The sequence below is a fragment of the Haematobia irritans genome, chromosome 2 (assembly GCF_050003625.1).
Source record: "Haematobia irritans isolate KBUSLIRL chromosome 2, ASM5000362v1, whole genome shotgun sequence".
In the NCBI taxonomy this organism is placed as follows: Eukaryota; Metazoa; Arthropoda; class Insecta; order Diptera; family Muscidae; genus Haematobia; species Haematobia irritans.
The window spans coordinates 167,094,507-167,113,153 of record NC_134398.1 but is presented as its reverse complement, the minus strand read 5'-3'; positions in this window follow the sequence as shown (position 1 = coordinate 167,113,153).

Below are 18,647 nucleotides of genomic sequence, written 5' to 3'. Positions count from 1 at the left end.
AAATTGAAATTTTTATATGAAAAACTTCTTTTGCCCATATCTCCTTAAATATGCGTCCTAGAGCGAAAAGGACTTCAATTCGTGACCACCCCCAAAAAATCGAAAGATCCACCCAAACCTAAAAAAAATTGAAATTTTTATATGAAAAACTTCTTTTGCCCATATCTCCTAAACTAAGCGTCCTAGAGCGAAAAGGACTTTAATTCGTGATCACCCCCAAAAAATTGAAAAATCCACCCAAACCTAAAAAAATTGAAATTTTTATATGAAAAACTTCTTTTGCCCATATCTCCTTAAATATGCGTCCTAGAGCGAAAAGGACTTTAATTCGTGACCACCCCCAAAAAATCGAAAAATCCACCCAAACCTAAAAAAAATTGAAATTTTTATATGAAAAACTTCTTTTGCCCATATCTCCTAAACTAAGCGTCCTAGAGCGAAAAGGACTTTAATTCGTGACCACCCCCAAAAATTGAAAAATCCACCCAAACCTAAAAAAATTGAAATTTTTATATGAAAAACTTCTTTTGCCCATATCTCCTTAAATATGCGTCCTAGAGCGAAAAGGACTTCAATTCGTGACCACCCCAAAAAAAATGAAAAATCCACCCAAAACCTAAAAAAATTGAAATTTTTATATGAAAAACTTCTTTTGCCTATATCTCCTAAACTAAACGTCCTAGAGCGAAAAGGACTTTAATTCGTGACCACCCCCAAAAAATTGAAAAATCCACCCAAACCTAGGTTAAAGTGGCTGCCCGATTAAGATTCAGGCTCACTTAGACTATTCAGTCCAAACCTAAAAAAAATTGAAATTTTTATATGAAACTCTTCTTTTGCCCATATCTCCTTAAATATGCGTCCTAGAGCGAAAAGGACTTCAATTCGTGACCACCCCCAAAAAATCTAAAAATCCACCCAAAACCTAAAAAACTTTAAATTTTTTATATGAAAAACTTCTTTTGCCCATATCTCCTTAAATATGCGTCCTAGAGCGAAAAGGACTTCACCCCCAACAAAATGAAAAATCCACCCAAAACCTAAAAAAATTGAAATTTTTATATGAAAAACTTCTTTTGCCCATATCTTCTAAACTAAGCGTCCTAGAGCGAAAAGGACTTTAATTCGTAAAAAAATTGAAATTTTTATATGAAAAAATTCTTTTGCCTATATCTCCTTAAATATGCGTCCTAGAGCGAAAAGGACTTCAATTCGTGACCACCCCCAACAAAATGAAAAATCCACCCAAAACCTAAAAAAATTGAAATTTTGATATGAAAAACTTCTTTTGCCCATATCTTCTAAACTAAGCGTCCTAGAGCGAAAAGGACTTTAATTCGTGACCACCCCCAAAAAATCGAAAAATCGACCCAAAACCTAAAAAAGTTTAAATTTTTATATGAAAAACTTCTTTTGCCCATATCTCCTTAAATATGCGTCCTAGAGCGAAAAGGACTTCAATTCGTGACCACCCCCAAAATATCGAAAAATCCACCCAAACCTAAAAAAAATTGAAATTTTTATATGAAAAACTTCTTTTGCCCATATCTCCTAAACTAAGCGTCCTAGAGCGAAAAGGACTTTAATTCGTGACCACCCCCAAAAAATTTAAAAATCCACCCAAACCTAAAAAAATTGAAATTTTTATATGAAAAACTTCTTTTGCCCATATCTCCTTAAATATGCGTCCTAGAGCGAAAAGGACTTCCATTCGTGACCACCCCCAAAAAAATGAAAAATCCACCCAAAACCTAAAAAAATTGAAATTTTTATATGAAAAACTTATTTTGCCCATATCTCCTAAACTAAGCGTCCTAGAGCGAAAAGTACTTTAATTCGTGAACACCCCGAAAAAATTGAAAAATCCACCCAAACCTAAAAAAATTGAAATTTTTATATGAAAAACTTCTTTTGCCCATATCTCCTTAAATATGCGTCCTAGAGCGAAAAGGACTTCAATTCGTGACCACCCCAAAAAAAATGAAAAATCCACCCAAAACCTAAAAAAATTGAAATTTTTATATGAAAAACTTCTTTTGCCCATATCTCCTAAACTAAACGTCCTAGAGCGAAAAGGACTTTAATTCGTGACCACCCCCAAAAAATTGAAAAATCCACCCAAACCTAGGTTAAAGGTTAAAGTGGCTGCCCGATTAAGATTCAGGCTCACTTAGACTATTCAGTCCAAACCTAAAAAAAATTGAAATTTTTATATGAAACTCTTCTTTTGCCCATATCTCCTTAAATATGCGTCCTAGAGCGAAAAGGACTTCAATTCGTGACCACCCCCAAAAAATCTAAAAATCCACCCAAAACCTAAAAAAATTTAAATTTTTTATATGAAAAACTTCTTTTGCCCATATCTCCTTAAATATGCGTCCTAGAGCGAAAAGGACTTCAATTCGTGACCACCCCCTATCGAAAAATCCACTAAAAACCTAAAAAAATTTTAATTTTTATATGAAAAACTTCTTTTGTCCATATCTCCTTAAATATGCGTCCTAGAGCGAAAAGGAATTCAATTCGTGACCACCCCCAAAAAATCGAAAAATCCACCCAAACCTAAAAAAAATTGAAATTTTTATATGTAAAACTTCTTTTGTCCATATCTCCTAAACTAAGCGTCCTAGAGCGAAAAGGACTTTAATTCGTGACCACCCCCAAAAAATTGAAAAATCCACCCAAACCTACAAAAATTGAAATTTTTATATGAAAAACTTCTTTTGCCCATATCTCCTAAACTAAGCGTCCTAGAGCGAAAAGGACTTTAATTCGTGACCACCCCGAAAAAATTGAAAAATCCTCCCAAACCTAAAAAAATTGAAATTTTTATATGAAAAACTTCTTTTGCCCATATCTCCTTAAATATGCGTCCTAGAGCGAAAAGGACTTCAATTCGTGACCACCCCCAAAAAATCGAAAGATCCACCCAAACCTAAAAAAAATTGAAATTTTTATATGAAAAACTTCTTTTGCCCATATCTCCTAAACTAAGCGTCCTAGAGCGAAAAGGACTTTAATTCGTGATCACCCCCAAAAAATTTAAAAATCCACCCAAACCTAAAAAAATTGAAATTTTTATATGAAAAACTTCTTTTGCCCATATCTCCTTAAATATGCGTCCTAGAGCGAAAAGGACTTTAATTCGTGACCACCCCCAAAAAATCGAAAAATCCACCCAAACCTAAAAAAAATTGAAATTTTTATATGAAAAACTTCTTTTGCCCATATCTCCTAAACTAAGCGTCCTAGAGCGAAAAGGACTTTAATTCGTGACCACCCCCAAAAATTGAAAAATCCACCCAAACCTAAAAAAATTGAAATTTTTATATGAAAAACTTCTTTTGCCCATATCTCCTTAAATATGCGTCCTAGAGCGAAAAGGACTTCAATTCGTGACCACCCCAAAAAAAAAGAAAAATCCACCCAAAACCTAAAAAAATTGAAATTTTTATATGAAAAACTTCTTTTGCCCATATCTCCTAAACTAAACGTCCTAGAGCGAAAAGGACTTTAATTCGTGACCACCCCCAAAAAATTGAAAAATCCACCCAAACCTAGGTTAAAGTGGCTGCCCGATTAAGATTCAGGCTCACTTAGACTATTCAGTCCAAACCTAAAAAAAATTGAAATTTTTATATGAAACTCTTCTTTTGCCCATATCTCCTTAAATATGCGTCCTAGAGCGAAAAGGACTTCAATTCGTGACCACCCCCAAAAAATCTAAAAATCCACCCAAAACCTAAAAAACTTTAAATTTTTTATATGAAAAACTTCTTTTGCCCATATCTCCTTAAATATGCGTCCTAGAGCGAAAAGGACTTCACCCCCAACAAAATGAAAAATCCACCCAAAACCTAAAAAAATTGAAATTTTTATATGAAAAACTTCTTTTGCCCATATCTTCTAAACTAAGCGTCCTAGAGCGAAAAGGACTTTAATTCGTAAAAAAATTGAAATTTTTATATGAAAAACTTCTTTTGCCTATATCTCCTTAAATATGCGTCCTAGAGCGAAAAGGACTTCAATTCGTGACCACCCCCAACAAAATGAAAAATCCACCCAAAACCTAAAAAAATTGAAATTTTGATATGAAAAACTTCTTTTGCCCATATCTTCTAAACTAAGCGTCCTAGAGCGAAAAGGACTTTAATTCGTGACCACCCCGAAAAAATCGAAAAATCGACCCAAAACCTAAAAAAGTTTAAATTTTTATATGAAAAACTTCTTTTGCCCATATCTCCTTAAATATGCGTCCTAGAGCGAAAAGGACTTCAATTCGTGACCACCCCCAAAATATCGAAAAATCCACCCAAACCTAAAAAAAATTGAAATTTTTATATGAAAAACTTCTTTTGCCCATATCTCCTAAACTAAGCGTCCTAGAGCGAAAAGGACTTTAATTCGTGACCACCCCCAAAAAATAAAAAAATTGAAATTTTTATATGAAAAACTTCTTTTGCCCATATCTCCTTAAATATGCGTCCTAGAGCGAAAAGGACTTCCATTCGTGACCACCCCCAAAAAAATGAAAAATCCACCCAAAACCTAAAAAAATTGAAATTTTTATATGAAAAACTTATTTTGCCCATATCTCCTAAACTAAGCGTCCTAGAGCGAAAAGTACTTTAATTCGTGACCACCCCGAAAAAATTGAAAAATCCACCCAAACCTAAAAAAATTGAAATTTTTATATGAAAAACTTCTTTTGCCCATATCTCCTTAAATATGCGTCCTAGAGCGAAAAGGACTTCAATTCGTGACCACCCCAAAAAAAATGAAAAATCCACCCAAAACCTAAAAAAATTGAAATTTTTATATGAAAAACTTCTTTTGCCCATATCTCCTAAACTAAACGTCCTAGAGCGAAAAGGACTTTAATTCGTGACCACCCCCAAAAAATTGAAAAATCCACCCAAACCTAGGTTAAAGGTTAAAGTGGCTGCCCGATTAAGATTCAGGCTCACTTAGACTATTCAGTCCAAACCTAAAAAAAATTGAAATTTTTATATGAAACTCTTCTTTTGCCCATATCTACTTAAATATGCGTCCTAGAGCGAAAAGGACTTCAATTCGTGACCACCCCCAAAAAATCTAAAAATCCACCCAAAACCTAAAAAAATTAAAATTTTTTATATGAAAAACTTCTTTTGCCCATATCTCCTTAAATATGCGTCCTAGAGCGAAAAGGACTTCACCCCCAACAAAATGAAAAATCCACCCAAAACCTAAAAAAATTGAAATTTTTATATGAAAAACTTCTTTTGCCCATATCTTCTAAACTAAGCGTCCTAGAGCGAAAAGGACTTTAATTCGTAAAAAAATTGAAATTTTTATATGAAAAACTTCTTTTGCCTATATCTCCTTAAATATGCGTCCTAGAGCGAAAAGGACTTTAATTCGTGACCACCCCGAAAAAATCGAAAAATCGACCCAAAACCTAAAAAAATTTAAATTTTTATATGAAAAACTTCTTTTGCCCATATCTCCTTAAATATGCGTCCTAGAGCGAAAAGGACTTCAATTCGTGACCACCCCCAAAATATCGAAAAATCCACCCAAACCTAAAAAAAATTGAAATTTTTATATGAAAAACTTCTTTTGCCCATATCTCCTAAACTAAGCGTCCTAGAGCGAAAAGGACTTTAATTCGTGACCACCCCCAAAAAATTTAAAAATCCACCCAAACCTAAAAAAATTGAAATTTTTATATGAAAAACTTCTTTTGCCCATATCTCCTTAAATATGCGTCCTAGAGCGAAAAGGACTTCCATTCGTGACCACCCCCAAAAAAATGAAAAATTCACCCAAAACCTAAAAAAATTGAAATCTTTATATGAAAAACTTCTTTTGCCCATATCTCCTAAACTAAACGTCCTAGAGCGAAAAGGACTTTAATTCGTGACCACCCCGAAAAAATTGAAAAATCCACCCAAACCTAAAAAAATTGAAATTTTTATATGAAAAACTTCTTTTGCCCATATCTCCTTAAATATGCGTCCTAGAGCGAAAAGGACTTCAATTCGTGACCACCCCCAAAAAATCGAAAAATCCACACAAAACCTAAAAAAATTTAAATTTTTTATAAGAAAAACTTGTTTTGCCCATATCTCCTTAAATATGCGTCCTAGACCGAAAAGGACTTCCATTCGTGACCACCACCAAAAAAATGAAAAATCCACCCAAAACCTAAAAAAATTGAAATTTTTATATGAAAAACTTCTTTTGCCCATATCTCCTAAACTAAGCGTCCTAGAGCGAAAAGGTCTTTAATTCGTGACCACCCCGAAAAAATTGAAAAATCCACCCAAACCTAAAAAAAATTGAAATTTTTATATGAAAAACTTATTTTGCCCATATCTCCTTAAATATGCGTCCTAGAGCGAAAAGGACTTCAATTCGTGACCATCCCCAAAAAAATTAGAAATCCACCCAAAACCTAAAAAAATTGAAATTTTTATATGAAAAACTTCTTTTGCCCATATCTCCTAAACTAAGCGTCCTAGAGCGAAAAGGACTTCCATTCGTGACCACCCCCAAAAAAATGAAAAATCCACCCAAAACCTAAAAAAATTGAAATTTTTATATGAAAAACTTATTTTGCCCATATCTCCTAAACTAAGCGTCCTAGAGCGAAAAGTACTTTAATTCGTGACCACCCCGAAAAAATTGAAAAATCCACCCAAACCTAAAAAAATTGAAATTTTTATATGAAAAACTTCTTTTGCCCATATCTCCTTAAATATGCGTCCTAGAGCGAAAAGGAGTTCAATTCGTGACCACCCCAAAAAAAATGAAAAATCCACCCAAAACCTAAAAAAATTGAAATTTTTATATGAAAAACTTCTTTTGCCCATATCTCCTAAACTAAACGTCCTAGAGCGAAAAGGACTTTAATTCGTGACCACCCCCAAAAAATTGAAAAATCCACCCAAACCTAGGTTAAAGGTTAAAGTGGCTGCCCGATTAAGATTCAGGCTCACTTAGACTATTCAGTCCAAACCTAAAAAAAATTGAAATTTTTATATGAAACTCTTCTTTTGCCCATATCTCCTTAAATATGCGTCCTAGAGCGAAAAGGACTTCAATTCGTGACCACCCCCAAAAAATCTAAAAATCCACACAAAACCTAAAAAAATTTAAATTTTTTATATGAAAAACTTCTTTTGCCCATATCTCCTTAAATATGCGTCCTAGAGCGAAAAGGACTTCACCCCCAACAAAATGAAAAATCCACCCAAAACCTAAAAAAATTGAAATTTTTATATGAAAAACTTCTTTTGCCCATATCTTCTAAACTAAGCGTCCTAGAGCGAAAAGGACTTTAATTCGTAAAAAAATTGAAATTTTTATATGAAAAACTTCTTTTGCCTATATCTCCTTAAATATGCGTCCTAGAGCGAAAAGGACTTCAATTCGTGACCACCCCCAACAAAATGAAAAATCCACCCAAAACCTAAAAAAATTGAAATTTTGATATGAAAAACTTCTTTTGCCCATATCTCCTTAAATATGCGTCCTAAAGCGAAAAGGACTTTAATTCGTGACCATCCCCAAAAAATCGAAAAATCGACCCAAAACCTAAAAAAATTTAAATTTTTATATGAAAAACTTCTTTTGCCCATATCTCCTTAAATATGCGTCCTAGAGCGAAAAGGACTTCAATTCGTGACCACCCCCAAAATATCGAAAAATCCACCCAAACCTAAAAAAAATTTAAATTTTTATATGAAAAACTTCTTTTGCCCATATCTCCTAAACTAAGCGTCCTAGAGCGAAAAGGACTTTAATTCGTGACCATCCCCAAAAAATTTAAAAATCCACCCAAACCTAAAAAAATTGAAATTTTTATATGAAAAATTTCTTTTGCCCATATCTCCTTAAATATGCGTCCTAGAGCGAAAAGGACTTCAATTCGTGACCACCCCCAAAAAATCGAAAAATCCACACAAAACCTAAAAAAATTTAAATTTTTTATAAGAAAAACTTGTTTTGCCCATATCTCCTTAAATATGCGTCCTAGACCGAAAAGGACTTCCATTCGTGACCACCACCAAAAAAATGAAAAATCCACCCAAAACCTAAAAAAATTGAAATTTTTATATGAAAAACTTCTTTTGCCCATATCTCCTAAACTAAGCGTCTTAGAGCGAAAAGGTCTTTAATTCGTGACCACCCCGAAAAAATTGAAAAATCCACCCAAACCTAAAAAAATTGAAATTTTTATATGAAAAACTTCTTTTCCCATATCTCCTAAACTAAGCGTCCTAGAGCGAAAAGGACTTTAATTCGTGACCACCCCGAAAAAATTGAAAAATCCACCCAAACCTAAAAAAAATTGAAATTTTTATATGAAAAACTTCTTTTGCCCATATCTCCTTAAATATGCGTCCTAGAGCGAAAAGGACTTCAATTCGTGACCACCCCCAAAAAATCGAAAAATCCACCCAAACCTAAAAAAAATTGAAATTTTTATATGAAAAACTTCTTTTGCCCATATCTCCTAAACTAAGCATCCTAGAGCGAAAAGGACTTCAATTTGTGACCACCCCCAAAAAATTGAAAAATCCACCCAAGCCTAAAAAAATTGAAATTTTTATATGAAAAACTTCTTTTGCCCATATCTCCTTAAATATGCGTCCTAGAGCGAAAAGGAATTCAATTCGTGACCACCCCCAAAAAATCGAAAAATCCACCCAAACCTAAAAAAAATTGAAATTTTTATATGAAAAACTTCTTTTGTCCATATCTCCTAAACTAAGCGTCCTAGAGCGAAAAGGACTTTAATTCGTGACCACCCCCAAAAAATTGAAAAATCCACCCAAGCCTAAAAAAATTGAAATTTTTATATGAAAAACTTCTTTTGCCCATATCTCCTTAAATATGCGTCCTAGAGCGAAAAGGACTTCAATTCGTGACCACCCCCAAAAAATCGAAGAATCCACCCAAACCTAAAAAAAATTGAAATTTTTATATGAAAAACTTCTTTTGTCCATATCTCCTAAACTAAGCGTCCTAGAGCGAAAAGGACTTTAATTCGTGACCACCCCCAAAAAATTGAAAAATCCACCCAAACCTAAAAAAATTTGAAATTTTTATATGAAAAACTTCTTTTGCCCATATCTCCTAAATATGCGTCGTAGAGCGAAAAGGACTTCAATTCGTGACCACCCCCAAAAAAATGAAAAATCCACCCAAAACCTAAAAAAATTGAAATTTTTATATGAAAAACTTCTTTTGCCCATATCTCCTTAAATATTCGTCCTAGAGCGAAAAGGACTTCAACTCGTGACCACCCCCAAAAAATCGAAAAATCCACCCAAACAAAAAAAAAATTGAAATTTTTATATGAAAAACTTCTTTTGCCCATATCTCCTTAAATATGCGTCCTATAGCGAATAGGACATCAACTCGTGACCACCCCCAAAAAATCGAAAAATCCACCCTAACAAAAAAAAAATTTGAAATTTTTATATGAAAAACTTCTTTTGCCCAAATCTCCTTAAATATGCGTCCTAGAGCGAAAAGGACTTCAATTCGTGACCACCCAAAAAAAAAAAAATGAAAAATCCACCCAAAACCTAAAAAAATTGAAATTTTTATATGAAAAACTTCTTTTGCCCATATCTCTTTAAATATGCGTCCTAGAGCGAAAAGGACTTCAACTCGTGACCACCCCCAAAAACACGAAAAATCCACCCAAACAAAAAAAAATTTGAAATTTTTATATGAAAAACTTCTTTTGCCCATATCTCCTTAAATATGCGTCCTAGAGCGAAAAGGACTTCAATTCGTGACCACCCCCAAAAAAATGAAAAATCCACCCAAAACCTAAAAAAATTGAAATTTTTATATGAAAAATTTCTTTTGCCCATATCTCCTAAACTAAGCGTCCTAGAGCGAAAAGGACTTTAATTCGTGACCACCCCCAAAAAATCGAAAAATCCACCCAAACCTAAAAAAAATTTAAATTTTTATATCTCCCTAAATATGCGTCCTAGAGCGAAAAGGACTTCAATTCGTGACCATCCCCAAAAAAATGAAAAATCCACCCAAAACCTAACAAAATTGAAATTTTTATATGAAAAACTTCTTTTGCCCATATCTCCTAAACTACGTGTCCTAGAGCGAAAAGGACTTTAATTCGTGACCACCCCGAAAAAAATTGAAAAATCCACCCAAACCTAAAAAAAATTGAAATTTTTATATGAAAAACTTCTTTTGCCCATATCTCCTAAACTAAGCGTCCTAGAGCGAAAAGGACTTTAATTCGTGACCACCCCCAAAAAATTGAAAAATCCACCCAAACCTAAAAAAATTGAAATTTTTATATGAAAAACTTCTTTTGCCCATATCTCCTTAAATATGCGTCCTAGAGCGAAAAGGACTTCAATTTGTGACCACCCCCAAAAAATCGAAAAATCCACTAAAAACCTAAAAAAATTTTAATTTTTATATGAAATACTTCTTTAGTCCATATTTCCTTAAATATGCGTCCTAGAGCGAAAAGGACTTCAATTCGTGACCACCCCCAAAAAATCGAAAAATCCACCCAAACCTAAAAAAATTTTAATTTTTATATGAAAAACTTCTTTTGCCCATATCTCCTTAAATATGCGTCCTAGAGCGAAAAGGACTTCAATTCGTGACCACCCCCAAAAAATCGAAAAATCCACCCAAACCTAAAAAAAATTGAAATTTTTATATGAAAAACTTCTTTTGCCCATATCTCCTAAACTAAGCGTCCTAGAGCGAAAAGGACTTTAATTCGTGACCACCCCCAAAAAATTGAAAAATCCACCCAAACCTAAAAAAATTGAAATTTTTATATGAAAAACTTCTTTGCCCATATCTCCTTAAATATGCGTCCTAGAGCGAAAAGGACTTCAATTTGTGACCACCCCCAAAAAATCGAAAAATCCACTAAAAACCTAAAAAAATTTTAATTTTTATATGAAATACTTCTTTAGTCCATATCTCCTTAAATATGCGTCCTAGAGCGAAAAGGACTTCAATTCGTGACCACCCCCAAAAAATCGAAAAATCCACCCAAACCTAAAAAAATTTTAATTTTTATATGAAAAACTTCTTTTGCCCATATCTCCTAAACTAAGCGTCTTAGAGCGAAAAGGTCTTTAATTCGTGACCACCCCGAAAAAATTGAAAAATCCACCCAAACCTAAAAAAATTGAAATTTTTATATGAAAAACTTCTTTTCCCATATCTCCTAAACTAAGCGTCCTAGAGCGAAAAGGACTTTAATTCGTGACCACCCCGAAAAAATTGAAAAATCCACCCAAACCTAAAAAAAATTGAAATTTTTATATGAAAAACTTCTTTTGCCCATATCTCCTTAAATATGCGTCCTAGAGCGAAAAGGACTTCAATTCGTGACCACCCCCAAAAAATCGAAAAATCCACCCAAACCTAAAAAAAATTGAAATTTTTATATGAAAAACTTCTTTTGCCCATATCTCCTAAACTAAGCATCCTAGAGCGAAAAGGACTTCAATTTGTGACCACCCCCAAAAAATCGAAAAATCCACTAAAAACCTAAAAAAAATTTAATTTTTATATGAAAAACTTATTTTGCCCATATCTCCTTAAATATGCGTCCTAGAGCGAAAAGGAATTCAATTCGTGACCACCCCCAAAAAATCGAAAAATCCACCCAAACCTAAAAAAAATTGAAATTTTTATATGAAAAACTTCTTTTGTCCATATCTCCTAAACTAAGCGTCCTAGAGCGAAAAGGACTTTAATTCGTGACCACCCCCAAAAAATTGAAAAATCCACCCAAGCCTAAAAAAATTGAAATTTTTATATGAAAAACTTCTTTTGCCCATATCTCCTTAAATATGCGTCCTAGAGCGAAAAGGACTTCAATTCGTGACCACCCCCAAAAAATCGAAGAATCCACCCAAACCTAAAAAAAATTGAAATTTTTATATGAAAAACTTCTTTTGTCCATATCTCCTAAACTAAGCGTCCTAGAGCGAAAAGGACTTTAATTCGTGACCACCCCCAAAAAATTGAAAAATCCACCCAAACCTAAAAAAATTTGAAATTTTTATATGAAAAACTTCTTTTGCCCATATCTCCTAAATATGCGTCGTAGAGCGAAAAGGACTTCAATTCGTGACCACCCCCAAAAAAATGAAAAATCCACCCAAAACCTAAAAAAATTGAAATTTTTATATGAAAAACTTCTTTTGCCCATATCTCCTTAAATATTCGTCCTAGAGCGAAAAGGACTTCAACTCGTGACCACCCCCAAAAAATCGAAAAATCCACCCAAACAAAAAAAAAATTGAAATTTTTATATGAAAAACTTCTTTTGCCCATATCTCCTTAAATATGCGTCCTATAGCGAATAGGACATCAACTCGTGACCACCCCCAAAAAATCGAAAAATCCACCCTAACAAAAAAAAAATTTGAAATTTTTATATGAAAAACTTCTTTTGCCCAAATCTCCTTAAATATGCGTCCTAGAGCGAAAAGGACTTCAATTCGTGACCACCCAAAAAAAAAAAAATGAAAAATCCACCCAAAACCTAAAAAAATTGAAATTTTTATATGAAAAACTTCTTTTGCCCATATCTCTTTAAATATGCGTCCTAGAGCGAAAAGGACTTCAACTCGTGACCACCCCCAAAAACACGAAAAATCCACCCAAACAAAAAAAAATTTGAAATTTTTATATGAAAAACTTCTTTTGCCCATATCTCCTTAAATATGCGTCCTAGAGCGAAAAGGACTTCAATTCGTGACCACCCCCAAAAAAATGAAAAATCCACCCAAAACCTAAAAAAATTGAAATTTTTATATGAAAAATTTCTTTTGCCCATATCTCCTAAACTAAGCGTCCTAGAGCGAAAAGGACTTTAATTCGTGACCACCCCCAAAAAATCGAAAAATCCACCCAAACCTAAAAAAAATTTAAATTTTTATATCTCCCTAAATATGCGTCCTAGAGCGAAAAGGACTTCAATTCGTGACCATCCCCAAAAAAATGAAAAATCCACCCAAAACCTAACAAAATTGAAATTTTTATATGAAAAACTTCTTTTGCCCATATCTCCTAAACTACGTGTCCTAGAGCGAAAAGGACTTTAATTCGTGACCACCCCGAAAAAAATTGAAAAATCCACCCAAACCTAAAAAAAATTGAAATTTTTATATGAAAAACTTCTTTTGCCCATATCTCCTAAACTAAGCGTCCTAGAGCGAAAAGGACTTTAATTCGTGACCACCCCCAAAAAATTGAAAAATCCACCCAAACCTAAAAAAATTGAAATTTTTATATGAAAAACTTCTTTTGCCCATATCTCCTTAAATATGCGTCCTAGAGCGAAAAGGACTTCAATTTGTGACCACCCCCAAAAAATCGAAAAATCCACTAAAAACCTAAAAAAATTTTAATTTTTATATGAAATACTTCTTTAGTCCATATTTCCTTAAATATGCGTCCTAGAGCGAAAAGGACTTCAATTCGTGACCACCCCCAAAAAATCGAAAAATCCACCCAAACCTAAAAAAATTTTAATTTTTATATGAAAAACTTCTTTTGCCCATATCTCCTTAAATATGCGTCCTAGAGCGAAAAGGACTTCAATTCGTGACCACCCCCAAAAAATCGAAAAATCCACCCAAACCTAAAAAAAATTGAAATTTTTATATGAAAAACTTCTTTTGCCCATATCTCCTAAACTAAGCGTCCTAGAGCGAAAAGGACTTTAATTCGTGACCACCCCCAAAAAATTGAAAAATCCACCCAAACCTAAAAAAATTGAAATTTTTATATGAAAAACTTCTTTGCCCATATCTCCTTAAATATGCGTCCTAGAGCGAAAAGGACTTCAATTTGTGACCACCCCCAAAAAATCGAAAAATCCACTAAAAACCTAAAAAAATTTTAATTTTTATATGAAATACTTCTTTAGTCCATATCTCCTTAAATATGCGTCCTAGAGCGAAAAGGACTTCAATTCGTGACCACCCCCAAAAAATCGAAAAATCCACCCAAACCTAAAAAAATTTTAATTTTTATATGAAAAACTTCTTTTGCCCATATCTCCTTAAATATGCGTCCTAGAGCGAAAAGGAATTCAATTCGTGACCACCCCCAAAAAATCGAAAAATCCACCCAAACCTAAAAAAAATTGAAATTTTTATATGTAAAACTTCTTTTGTCCATATCTCCTAAACTAAGCGTCCTAGAGCGAAAAGGACTTTAACTCGTGACCACCCCCAAAAAGTTGAAAAATCCACCCAAACCTAAAAAAATTGAAATTTTTATATGAATAACTTCGTTTGCCCATATCTCCTTAAATATGCGTCCTAGAGCGAAAAGGACTTCAATTCGTGACCACCCCCAAAAAATCGAAAAATCCACCCAAAACCTAAAAAACTTGAAATTTTTATATGAAAAACTTCTTTTGCCCATATCTCCTTAAATATGCGTCCTAGAGCGAAAAGGACTTCAACTCGTGACCACCCCCAAAAAATCGAAAAATCCACCCAAACAAAAAAAAATTTGAAATTTTTATATGAAAAACTTCTTTTGCCCATATCTCCTTAAATATGCGTCCTAGAGCGAAAAGGACTTCAATTCGTGACCACCCCCAAAAAAATGAAAAATCCACCCAAAACCTAAAAAAATTGAAATTTTTATATGAAAAACTTCTTTTGCCCATATCTCCTTAAATATGCGTCCTAGAGCGAAAAGGACTTCAACTCGTGACCACCCCCAAAAAATCGAAAAATCCACCCAAACAAAAAAAAGTTGAAATTTTTATATGAAAAACTTCTTTTGCCCATATCTCCTTAAATATGCGTCCTAGAGCGAAAAGGACTTCAACTCGTGACCACCCCCAAAATATCGAAAAATCAACCCAAACAAAAAAAAATAATTTGAAATTTTTATATGAAAAACTTCTTTTGCCCATATCTCCTTAAATATGCGTCCTAGAGCGAAAAGGACTTCAATTCGTGACCACCCCCAAAAAAAATGAAAAATCCACAGAAAACCTAAAAAAATTGAAATTTTTATATGAAAAACTTCTTTTGCCCATATCTCCTAAACTAAACGTCCTAGAGCGAAAAGGACTTTAATTCGTGACCACCCCGAAAAAATTGAAAAATCCACCCAAACCTAAAAAAAATTGAAATTTTTATATGAAAAACTTCTTTTGCCCATATCTCCTTAAATATGCGTCCTAGAGCGAAAAGGATTTCAATTCGTGACCACCCCCAAAAAAAATGAAAAATCCACCCAAAACCTAAAAAAATTAAAATTTTTATATGAAAAACTTCTTTTGCCCATATCTCCTAAACTAAGCGTCCTAGAGCGAAAAGGACTTTAATTCGTGACCACCCCCAAAAAATTGAAAAATCCACCCAAACCTAAAAAAAATTAAATTTTTATATGAAAAACTTCTTTTGCCCATATCTCCTTAAATATGCGTCCTAGAGCGAAAAGGACTTCAATTCGTGACCACCCCCAAAAAATCGAAAAATCCACCCAAAACCTAAAAAAAATTAAATTTTTATATGAAAAACTTCTTTTGCCCATATCTCCTTAAATATGCGTCCTAGAGCGAAAAGGACTTCAATTCGTGACCACCCCCAAAAAATCGAAAAATCCACCCAAACCTAAAAAAATTGAAATTTTTATATGAAAAACTTCTTTTGCCCATATCTCCTAAACTAAGCGTCCTAGAGCGAAAAGGACTTCAATTCGTGACCACCCCCAAAAAATCGAAGAATCCACCCAAAACCTAAAAAACTTGAAATTTTTATATGAAAAACTTCTTTTGCCCATATCTCCTTAAATATGCGTCCTAGAGCGAAAAGGACTTCCATTCGTGACCACCACCAAAAAAATGAAAAATCCACCCAAAACCTAAAAAAAGAAATTTTTATATGAAAAACTTATTTTGCCCATATCTCCTAAACTAAGCGTCCTAGAGCGAAAAGGACTTTAATTCGTGACCACCCCGAAAAATTGAAAAATCCACCCAAACCTAAAAAAAATTGAAATTTTTATATGAAAAACTTCTTTTGCCCATATCTCCTTAAATATGCGTCCTAGAGCGAAAAGGACTTCAATTCGTGACCACCCCCAAAAAATCGAAAAATCCACACAAAACCTAAAAAAATTGAAATTTTTTATAAGAAAAACTTGTTTTGCCCATATCTCCTTAAATATGCGTCCTAGACCGAAAAGGACTTCAATTCGTGACCACCCCCAAAAAATCGAAAAATCCACCCAAAACCTAAAAAAAATTAAATTTTTATATGAAAAACTTCTTTTGCCCATATCTCCTTAAATATGCGTCCTAGAGCGAAAAGGACTTTAATTCGTGACCACCCCCAAAAAATCGAAAGATTTTTTGCCCATATCTCCTTAAATATGCGTCCTAGAGCGAAAAGGACTTTAATTCGTGACCACCCCCAAAAAATCGAAAGATCCACCCAAACCTAAAAAAAATTTGAAATTTTTATACGAAAAACTTCTTTTGCCCATATCTCCTAAACTAAGCGTCCTAGAGCGAAAAGGACTTTAATTCGTGACCACCCCCAAAAATTGAAAAATCCACCCAAACCTAAAAAAATTGAAATTTTTATATGAAAAACTTCTTGCCCATATCTCCTTAAATATGCGTCCTAAAGCGAAAAGGACTTCAATTCGTGACCACCCCCAAAAAATCGAAAAATCCACCCAAAACCTAAAAAAATTGAAATTTTTATATGAAAAACTTCTTTTGCCCATATCTTCTAAACTAAGCGTCCTAGAGCGAAAAGGACTTTAATTCGTGACCACCCCCAAAAAATTGAAAAATCCACCCAAACCTAGGTTAAAGGTTAAAGTGGCTGCCCGATTAAGATTCAGGCTCACTTAGACTATTCAGTCCAAACCTAAAAAAAATTGAAATTTTTATATGAAAAACTTCTTTTGCCCATATCTCCTTAAATATGCGTCCTAGAGCGAAAAGGACTTCAATTCGTGACCACCCCCAAAAAATCTAAAAATCCACCCAAAACCTAAAAAAATTTAAATTTTTATATGAAAAACTTCTTTTGCCCATATCTCCTTAAATATGCGTCCTAGAGCGAAAAGGACTTCAATTCGTGACCACCCCCAAAAAATCGAAAAATCCATCCAAAACCTAAAAAAATTTAAATTTTTATAGGAAAAACTTCTTTTGCCCATATCTCCTTAAATATGCGTCCTAGAGCGAAAAGGACTTCACCCCCAACAAAATGAAAAATCCACCCAAAACCTAAAAAAATTGAAATTTTTATATGAAAAACTTCTTTTGCCCATATCTCCTAAACTAAGCGTCCTAGAGCGAAAAGGACTTTAATTCGTGACCACCCCCAAAAAATTGAAAAATCCACCCAAACCTAAAAAATTGAAATTTTTATATGAAAAACTTCTTTTGCCCATATCTCCTTAAATATGCGTCCTAGAGCGAAAAGGACTTCAATTCGTGACCACCCCCAAAAAATCGAAAAATCCACCCAAAACCTAAAAAAAATTAAATTTTTATATGAAAAACTTCTTTTGCCCATATCTCCTTAAATATGCGTCCTAGAGCGAAAAGGACTTCAATTCGTGACCACCCCCAAAAAATCGAAAAATCCACCCAAACCTAAAAAAATTGAAATTTTTATATGAAAAACTTCTTTTGCCCATATCTCCTAAACTAAGCGTCCTAGAGCGAAAAGGACTTCAATTCGTGACCACCCCCAAAAAATCGAAGAATCCACCCAAAACCTAAAAAACTTGAAATTTTTATATGAAAAACTTCTTTTGCCCATATCTCCTTAAATATGCGTCCTAGAGCGAAAAGGACTTCCATTCGTGACCACCACCAAAAAAATGAAAAATCCACCCAAAACCTAAAAAAAGAAATTTTTATATGAAAAACTTATTTTGCCCATATCTCCTAAACTAAGCGTCCTAGAGCGAAAAGGACTTTAATTCGTGACCACCCCGAAAAATTGAAAAATCCACCCAAACCTAAAAAAAATTGAAATTTTTATATGAAAAACTTCTTTTGCCCATATCTCCTTAAATATGCGTCCTAGAGCGAAAAGGACTTCAATTCGTGACCACCCCCAAAAAATCGAAAAATCCACACAAAACCTAAAAAAATTGAAATTTTTTATAAGAAAAACTTGTTTTGCCCATATCTCCTTAAATATGCGTCCTAGACCGAAAAGGACTTCCATTCGTGACCACCACCAAAAAAATGAAAAATCCACCCAAAACCTAAAAAAATTGAAATTTTTATATGAAAAACTTCTTTTGCCCATATCTCCTAAACTAAGCGTCCTAGAGCGAAAAGGACTTTAATTCGTGACCACCCCGAAAAAATTGAAAAATCCACCCAAACCTACAAAAATTGAAATTTTTATATGAAAAACTTCTTTTGCCCATATCTCCTTAAATATGCGTCCTAGAGCGAAAAGGACTTCAATTCGTGACCATCCCCAAAAAAATTAAAAATCCACCCAAAACCTAAAAAAATTGAAATTTTTATATGAAAAACTTCTTTTGCCCATATCTCCTAAACTAAGCGTCCTAGAGCGAAAAGGACTTTAATTCGTGACCACCCCGAAAAAATAGAAAAATCC